Genomic DNA, 7,042 nt, shown 5'->3' with positions numbered 1-7,042 from the left:
TTTCTTTAGAATTATCACTCGAAATTCCTTGTCATTCATTTCAAGGGCTTCCTGTTCTATAGGATCTAGAGTTTGAGATTTATTAACTTTTGGTGGTGTACTTCCTTGGTTTTTTGTATTTCTGGTATCTTTTTTTTGATGCTTATTCATTTTGGCAGGGGGTTTCACAGTGCACAGGTTTGACCCTATTGGCTAACTAAGGTGTGGCTGTGTTTGTCAATTTGGTATGGCTACCTCTGTGAGTGCCCAGTTGGCCCCTAGTTTCTTATGTGTGTGTTTGCCTCGGGTCTTGGGCCTCTCCGGGGAGCCTCCTCTCTGGTCAGCTTGGACTCTACTGGGCTGCTGGATCTCGGGACAGTACCGCAGGGTGTATGATCTGTTTTGAGCTTCCACTTCCCATGTAGAACTTCTCTCTGTTCTGTGCGCTCTGGCCCTGGGTGCTGGATCACGCAGTGGCGGCCCCACAGGGTATGTGGGGCCAAAAATTTTAAATGGTGAAGAATCTCTTAAATCAATGGGAGATATAGAGATGTTTTCCAGAGCATCTTCAAAGATGTCCATTCTGGGACAGCTGCATCTGGCACAGGCCTCAGGGTGCTTCTACTCATGGCAGAAAGTGGCGGTCAGAGTTTCTGAAGCTGGGAAGTCCAAAATCCATCTGGTGGTGGTCTTGGTGGTGATGACAGTGGCCCAGGAGTCTCACCGGAAGTCCAACTTTTAAAGGAAGAGAGTGATGGTGGTTTGGAAGTGACCCAGGGGAGCAAGGAATAGATTTTCACATCTATTTACTAGTAAGAATAAAAGAGAAGTAGGTAGGTCTTCCAAAGGAGAAATATGTGGATGAAAATGTATTTGGGAAAGAATTTTTTTTCCAGAAAGGAGAGAAGATAGAATCAGCACAGTATTAGAGAAAAGAAATATATATATTTTTTGTTTTTGAAAACATGACTTTATTTAACCAAAACTGATAATGTCTATGACAACTGTGAAGTGAATAAAAGGGGAGCATTTTTATTTAATTTTAAATGGAAGAAATTGATAAAGAAATGTAGATTATTAGTTATGAGGAAGTGTTTACATAAAGGAAACAAGGAACAAATTCTAAAAGCCGTACACATTTTTCTAAGCCATGTTAAATTATGTACACCATGTAAAATGTGTATTCAGGGCCAGCCCATGGCTCACTTGGGAGAGTGTGGTGCTGATAACACCAAGGCCAACGGTTCGGATCCTATATAGGGATGGCCGGTTAGCTCATTTAGGAGAGCGTGTTGCTGACACCACCAAGTCAAGGGTTAAGATCTCCTTACTGGTCATATTTTAAAAAAAAAAGTGCATATGCACTTTCATTTTCTGAGTGTATCTTATTCAGAGAATCATACCATAAGACGTTGTTATGATTCTTTTTTTTTGTTTAGTAATTTGTTTTTTATTTCTTTATTTTATTATTATTATTTTTTTATTGAACCGTAATTAATTATACACATTTTTGGGATTCAATGTTGATATATATTGATCAAATCAATATTACTAGTATGTATATTATTACAAATTGTACATATTCTTCATGCCCCTTGTCCAATCTCTCCCTATCCTCTTCTCCCTCCCCCCTCTCACCACTCATTACCCTAGATTTCTTGTTACAATTCTTATTTCTATATAGATGTGTCAGAAGCAAATAATAGCAAATCATGGTTGAAAATTTATGTAAGATTTTGCAGATCAGATTAAGGAAAAACATAAATCATTAATATATGAAATGAACAAAAAAGTGAAGCATAATGATCAAGATTATTTGTCAAAATTGATATATTCACTGAATGCTGAAAGTAGTAATCTTTTACTTTTGTTTTAACTATAATTAAGAATATATAACTAAATTTAGACCAATAATACGAGAATTATCATATCTATTTCAATAACTCAATTAACCAGACATTTATTGACCATTATGTACTAGCACTGTACTAGGTGCTGGTATTAAAATAGACTTCAATTATTTACAAACAAACAAACAAAAAAAAAAAGCCTTCTACTTCTGCTTATTTCTCTAGTCTACAGTGCAGATATCACATGTGAAAGGCATTTGTTATAAAGCACAATTTCATTGTTATGGGTCTGTATCTGTGTTATAGTATTATTTGTTGTATAGAATTTTTCCTTGTAGATCATGAAAGCATCCATAGAGACAAAGAAAAATCTTTTAAAGCAAAAGTCTTTAAGTAGTAAAATTTGATTAACTGGAATTTTACTAACGAGGGTTATGGTTAGTTACCTGGAAACGTTTTTGCATTGCACTCCCATGAGAAAGAGACAAAGAAAAAAGAAAAAAAAAATGATAATGGGGGTTTTATTAAACACGAGAATATGCCCTAAAATCAGTATAGTTACATTTAAATGCTTAAACCACTTGCACTTAATTTTGCAATATAATAAAAGGAAACTTCATGTTTGGAATGATGAACTTTAGGCAAGTGTAAAGCTAGGGCTAGGGCTCACAGACCCCTCGAGCCCGTTGAACGGACTGGGTCACAAACCCTCCACACGCAGGCCTATGAGATAGGTAATAGGAAAAGGTCCTGCGAGCTGTGAGTGAAGAATTAATAGGCTTTATTCAGAGCTAGGTGCAGCCGCCCTAGTGGCTTCCTGGAGCATCCTGAGAGGCACCATGTATTAGAGCTGTTAGTCCTTTATTCTTAAGTCTATAACCCAAAACACCTAGGTGCACATGTGCACTTACATTAGACAGTAAACAAGGAACACTTGGGCACACATGAATATTTACATTAGATGCTTGGGAAGATTTTGAACATCTGAGGGGCCCTGACCATTTTTCTATATTTTCCTAACAGTGAGATATTCTGAAACGATAAAGATCCAATTTAGTTTACTGTACTGGATTTATTGAATTGGAAAAATACATTCATGTATTTTAGAAAAAGTACAAGAAAACTGTTTCATTTAACATTTCAATAAATCTGAAAACTAAATCAACTAGAGTTCTCTAGAATCAGAGCTGGAGATGGGGATCCTTGTGTAAGGACTTAAAGTGCTTTAAGGTAAAACTTTTAAGAGAGTGAGGAAAGCAAGATAGGGCAGAAGAAGAATCCAGGCAAGTGTTGGTTCGGCTGAAGTCTAGCCTTAGCCTGACTCCACATGGAGCACTGGAGTGTAAATGGAACCACAGAGTTGCCCCACGGTTAGGAAAGGAGGCTGAGCTTCTTCTGTACTCCTGTATTAGTTACACATTGGCTGAGGCCCACCTGTTAGGTGCAGAGAGGTATAAATCCCCAGATATGTCTGTGTGATGGCTCCTGTAAACTGATGATATTTCTCAGAAGAGAGCTGTGAGCAGCCAACACAATAGCTGATGGAGGAGAGTTCATGTCTGATAAAGGGACCTGCATGGAACACCAGCAATTTGCATTGTAACCAGTATAATGTATTCAAAGAATATTCTAGGAAATCAATGTTTGAGGGCAACAACATCTCTGCAATAGAATTTAAACTACATTTTCATAATGAATTTAGTATAGAAGAAAGTACACTATATTGGTAATCAGGAGATCCGACTTCTGTGTTGTGACCGTGTAAAGCTACACAACTACACCAGTTGTGGGGTAGGCAAATCATAACTAAAGCCAAAATATTTTGTTACTTTAGTTATACTAAGTTTACTAAGTTTCCATTAGTATTGTCACGCTGGGGCTCAGACCCTTCAAACCCATTGTACAGACTGGGTCACCAGACCCCCTCATATGCCAGGCTGGGTCACCAAACCCCTCACACGCAGGTCCACAAGCTCTAGGTAATTGGGAAAGGTCCCAGGAGCCATTGACAGATGACACGAGCTTAGTCCTCAGCAGCAGCAGCTTACAGGTCTGGCAGTGGTGGCAGCCTCCTGGAGGGTCCTGGGGGCCCTGGCAACAACAGCTTGAAGCAACAGCCTCCAACAGCAGTATTGGCCTCCCCATGACCCCCTGGGGGCATCCCGGGGGGTGGGGGGGTTGGGAGGTGCTTGTGGATCAGAGCCACTCATCCTTTGTACTTAAGTCCATAACCCAGGACACTTGGGTGCACATGTGCAATTACATTAGGCAATAACCAAAGAACACCTGGGTGCACATGCATATTTACATCAAATGCTCGGCAAGATTCTGAACATCTGAGGGGCCCTGACCATTTTTGTATATTTTCTCAACAGACCATCAAGCTATTATAGTTATTATGGGTCTTATAGCTATTTTCCGTAAAATTCATGACATGATTTTTAAGTTCTCTTTCAGCTTCAAAGTCATTTTCTATTATTCTCTTTTATTATGCACAGTTTCCTACTCATTAAAATGGCCTACTTTCACTTGTTGGACATGTCTTATTTAATATAGTCATAAGAACTATAATTCCCAAACTTTTTTCATTCATTCTTTCATTCACTTATTTAATAAATATTTATTATGTGCTAGACAGAGTTTTAGGTATGGGATCATGGAATAAGGAAGCTTGTGAGCTCATGGAATTTACTGTTTTTAATAAGCAAATTTAAAGAAATGATATTCGAAATACATAGCAAGGTAAGAAGTTTTCCTCTTGGAAAATAATGTGAATTTACATTAAAACCCACAAACAGTGAAGAGTTAAAAGGGAATGAGATAAAGCTATCCTTTTTTTCTGGCATTTGAAAATGTATGTAGCATGTCTCTTTCTTTAGCAAGAGGATTCTTGAAAACAAAGAAAGGATAAACTCTCTACAAAAGTTTTTGTTTTTGTCTTGTATTGTTTAGTTGGTGAAAAGTCTTCTTGGTGAAAATCATCGAGGAAGCCAGTATTTTCCACTTCAACTATGAGAACTTCTGAGATGAAGTAAACAAATTATGTCAAAAAAAATTCTGAACAATCCTAAATGTATTTTCCAGTGGCATAAACAAAGGCAGCATGCTCAGCAAAGAGTTCCAAAAAGCAACAAAAGCAGCAGAGTAAAAATGAGAGAAATCAGAGATCAAAGTGAAAATGTTGTAAGGGTAGCAAATTGTAAGAAAACTGGTCTTACTAGGTATTGAATTACCTGATGAGGGAGTCTATAAGCCACAGCTGAGGACAAACAATCATAGAGACTGAAAGAGATGCCAGATTATTCAGCTGGTAGCAGTCACAAAGACATGAGGTTTTAAAAGGTGAAACAAGAAACCATTTGAGAAGTGAACCTTAAAATTTTACTAGCTTACTAGTAAGGACGGATTGATAAGACAAAGTGTACTTCAACATGCAGAACTTGCAGTGATATCGGTATAATATTTAACTCACTATTTAATAAACTTGGTAATAATTTATTTATATTCATATATATTTATATATATTTGCATTGACTTTTCACTTGTTCTTTTTTATTTTTAAATATTTAATTGACAAATAAATATTGTATATATTTAAGGTATACTGTTGGGAAAATATAGAAAATGATCAGGGCCCCTCAGCTGTTCAGAATCCTGCCGGGCATCTGATGTGAATATGCACGTGCTCACAGGTGTTGCTTGTTATTGTCTAATGTGATTGCACATGTGCAGTTCCACCCAGTCTGCCATCTTCTGTATGGAAATTGCAAACAGTGGGGCGATTCCAATGCTGCTCCTCACATCCTGGGGTTGGATTCTGCGTCCCTGAAGGTGTTTTCGAGTTATGGACTTGAGTATAAAGGACTAATGGCTCTGATATGCGAAGCGTCTTGGGAGGCTCCGGGAAGCCACTAGGGTGGCTGCTCCTAATTCTGAATAAAGCCTATTAATTCTTCACCCATGGCTCCCAGGACCTTTTCCTATTACCTAACTCATAGACCTGCATGTGGAGGGTTTGTGACCTAGTCTGGACAATGGGCTCGAGGGGTCTGTGAGCCCTAGCCCTAGTTTTACATATACAATGTGATGATTTGATATATGTATACATTGTATAATGATTATTACAGTCAAATTAATTAACATATCAATTATTTCCCATGTTGTACATTTAATCTCCAGAACTTGTTCATCTTATAATTGAAAGTTTGTACCCTTTAACATCTCCCCATTTACCCCAATCACTAACCCCTGGCAGTCACTGTAATAGTCTGTTTCTGTGAGTCTCATTCTTTTGACTCTCCATGTAAGTGAGATCATGCAGTATGTCTTTCTGTGTGTGACTTATTTCACTTAGCATAATGTCCTCCAGGTTAATCCCTGTTGTTACAAATGGCAGAATTTCCTTCTTATTTATGGTTGAATAGTATTTCATTGTATGTATATATATGCAGCACATTTTCTTTATCCATTTATCTGTAGATGGACACTTAGGTTGATTCTATATCTTGGCCATTGTAAATAATGCTGCAATGAACATGAGGGTGTAGATATCTCTTTGAGGTACTGATTTTATTTCCTTGGATATTTATCCAGTGGTAGAATTGTTAGATCATATGGTAGTTCTATTTTTAGTTTTTTGAGAAACCTCTGTTTTCCTTAATGGCTGTACCAATTTACATTCCCATCAACAGTGTGCAAGGGTTCCCTTTTCTCTAGACCCTTACCAACACTTGTTATCTCTTGTCTTTCTGATAATAGCCATCTGAACAGGTGTGAGGTGATACCTTACTGTGGTTTTAGTCTGTATTTGCCTGATGGTTAGTAATCTCTGAGAATTAGAGCATCTTTTCCTATACCTATTGGCCATTTGTATGTCTTCTTTGGAAAAATGTCTATTCAGGTCATTTGTCCATTTTAAACCAGGTTATTGGTGTTTTTTGGTATTGAGTTGTATGAGTCTCTTATGTAAGGGTACTTCAAAAAGCTCATGGAAAGATTTCTATTATCTCTTAATTCTATTTTTCCACAAGTTTTTTCACATACCCTTGTATATTTTGCATATATAGTTATCATACCCATATCAGATATATGGTTTACAAATATTTTCTCCCATTCCTTAGGTTGCCTTTTCATTTTGTTGATTGTTTACTGTGCAGAAGCTTTTTAGTTTGATGTAATCCCACTTGTTTATTTTTGCTTTTCCTGCCTGTGCT

This window comes from Galeopterus variegatus, unplaced genomic scaffold (assembly GCF_000696425.1).
Source record: "Galeopterus variegatus unplaced genomic scaffold, G_variegatus-3.0.2 Scaffold2189, whole genome shotgun sequence".
NCBI classification, from domain to species: Eukaryota; Metazoa; Chordata; class Mammalia; order Dermoptera; family Cynocephalidae; genus Galeopterus; species Galeopterus variegatus.
Note: the sequence above shows the minus strand (reverse complement) of the source record.